The sequence below is a fragment of the Penaeus vannamei genome, chromosome 36, assembly GCF_042767895.1.
Source record: "Penaeus vannamei isolate JL-2024 chromosome 36, ASM4276789v1, whole genome shotgun sequence".
Classification (NCBI taxonomy): Eukaryota; Metazoa; Arthropoda; class Malacostraca; order Decapoda; family Penaeidae; genus Penaeus; species Penaeus vannamei.
The window spans coordinates 7,871,295-7,873,794 of NC_091584.1; the positions used below are offsets into that span (position 1 = coordinate 7,871,295).

General features: G+C 20.8%; 1 protein-coding gene across 2 annotated transcripts in view; it reads right to left on the bottom strand.

Annotated features, from left to right (window-relative positions):
- Positions 1–2,500, bottom strand: part of oxt (Xylosyltransferase oxt) — a 34,357-nt gene that overhangs the window by 31,158 nt on the left and 699 nt on the right. The window lies entirely within an intron of this gene.

Genomic DNA, 2,500 nt, shown 5'->3' on the forward strand with positions numbered 1-2,500 from the left:
AATATTATCAATAATAATAATATTATCAATAATAATAATATTATCCATAATAATAATATTATCAATAATAATAATATTATCCATAATAATAATATTATCAATAATAATAATATTATCAATAATAATAATATTATCAATAATAATAATATTATCAATAATAATAATATTATCAATAATAATAATATTATCAATAATAATAATATTATCAATAATAATAATATTATCAATAATAATAATATTATCAATAATAATAATATTATCAATAATAATAATATTATCAATAATAATAATATTATCAATAATAATAATATTATCAATAATAATAATATTATCAATAATAATAATATTATCAATAATAATAATATTATCAATAATAATAATATTATCAATAATAATAATATTATCAATAATAATAATATTATCAATAATAATAATATTATCAATAATAATAATATTATCAATAATAATAATATTATCAATAATAATAATATTATCAATAATAATAATATTATCAATAATAATAATGTTATTAATAATATTATGATTATTAATAATATTATTAATAATATTATTAATAATATTATTAATAATATTATTAATAATATTATTAATAATATTATTAATAATATTATTAATAATAATACAATAATAATAATAATAATAATAATAATAATAACAACAATAATAACAATGATAATAATAATAATAATAATAATAATAATAATAATAATAATAATAATAATAACAATAATAACAACAATAATAATAATAATAACAATAATAACAATGATAATAATAATAATAAAAATAATAACAATGATAATAATAATATCAATAATAACAATAATAACAATGATAATAATAATGACAATAACCACCACAATAATAATAATAATGATAACAATAACGACTATAACAATAACAGTAATAATAACAATAATAGTGATACTCACAATTACAAAAGTAATAATAATAATAATATTAATAACAATAACAATAATAACAACAACAATAATAAGAATCAGAACGGTAATCCTAATCATCATAACAATGATAATGATAACGATAATAATTATAAGAACAACAAAAACAATACTGATATTAGATATAACAATAACAATATTATCATTACTATTATTATCATTAATATCATTAAAAATAGTAACAATGACAATGGCAATGGTAATGGTAATAGCAACGGCAAAGACAAAGACAATTATGATTATAATGATAATGATAATGATAATGATAATGATGATAATAATAAATTATAATAATAATAATAATAATAATAATAATAATTATAATAATAATAATAATGATAATGATAATGATGATGGTGATAATGATAGTGATAGTGATAATGATAATGATAATAATGATAATGATTATAATGATAACGATAATAATGATAATGATAAGGATAAGGATAATGATAATGATAATATTAATAATAATAATAACAGTAATTACATTAACAATAACAGAGAGAGTGCCAGAGACCATGACAATGCCAGTGCCAATGCACTTGCTAATGATAATAGTAATAATTGTAATAAAAATTAAAATAATAATAATAATAATAACAATGATGATAATGATGATTATAATAACAATAACAATATAAACAATAAAAAAAATATCAGTAATAATAACAATAATAAACACAATTGTAATCCTAATTATCATTATTGCAAAAAATATAGCAATAACAATGATGAAGATGAAGATGAAGATGAAGATGAAGAAGACGATGATGATGATGATGATGATAACAAGGAGGAGTAGGACGATGACAAGATATGAATATTGATATAAGGAAACTCACCTACTTGTTATCATATGGTAAGAGTCATACACTCTCTCTTTTCATGCTAGGTTATATATCAACTGCCCCCTCTCTCTTGCCCCGGTACAGCATCCATTTTACTGACACTCCCGTCAAAACCAGATTCATCCCACCTTCGTTCATTCCCTCACACTTCTTCAATGTTCCAGCTCACACATTCTCCATTCTAACTCATCTCAATCATTCTGGGAGTGTTAGACTTGGTTGCAATGAATCAATATATACTTCCTACCCTCCATAACTAAGCCAATAAAAATGGATATATGACTAAAATTATTTTCAACTGATACTACAACCCTTAAGAAGTTAATCAGTATAAATGTTGTAATTTGGTCAATCTGCTGGAATCATCAAGAATTTCCACCAGAAGTGATACATCACAATAATGTACTTTAAGGTCAGTGTAGTACCTGACACATGCTCATATTCAGAGACACTTCAGAGACTTTAAATGGAATGCCAGACCGGCATCTTGTGCGTCGTCAGCTCAACATGTTTAGCGTTCTCACAACGCCAACAGTGATTGGCTAACGGGCACGAGATTTCAGTCTGGTTATCCATTTATGTTATCTGAACTCTCTCTGAATATGAGTGAGTCAGATGAGAGTAGAATGTATCTCTGAAAACTGAGCTGCAGCAAGATATCTAATA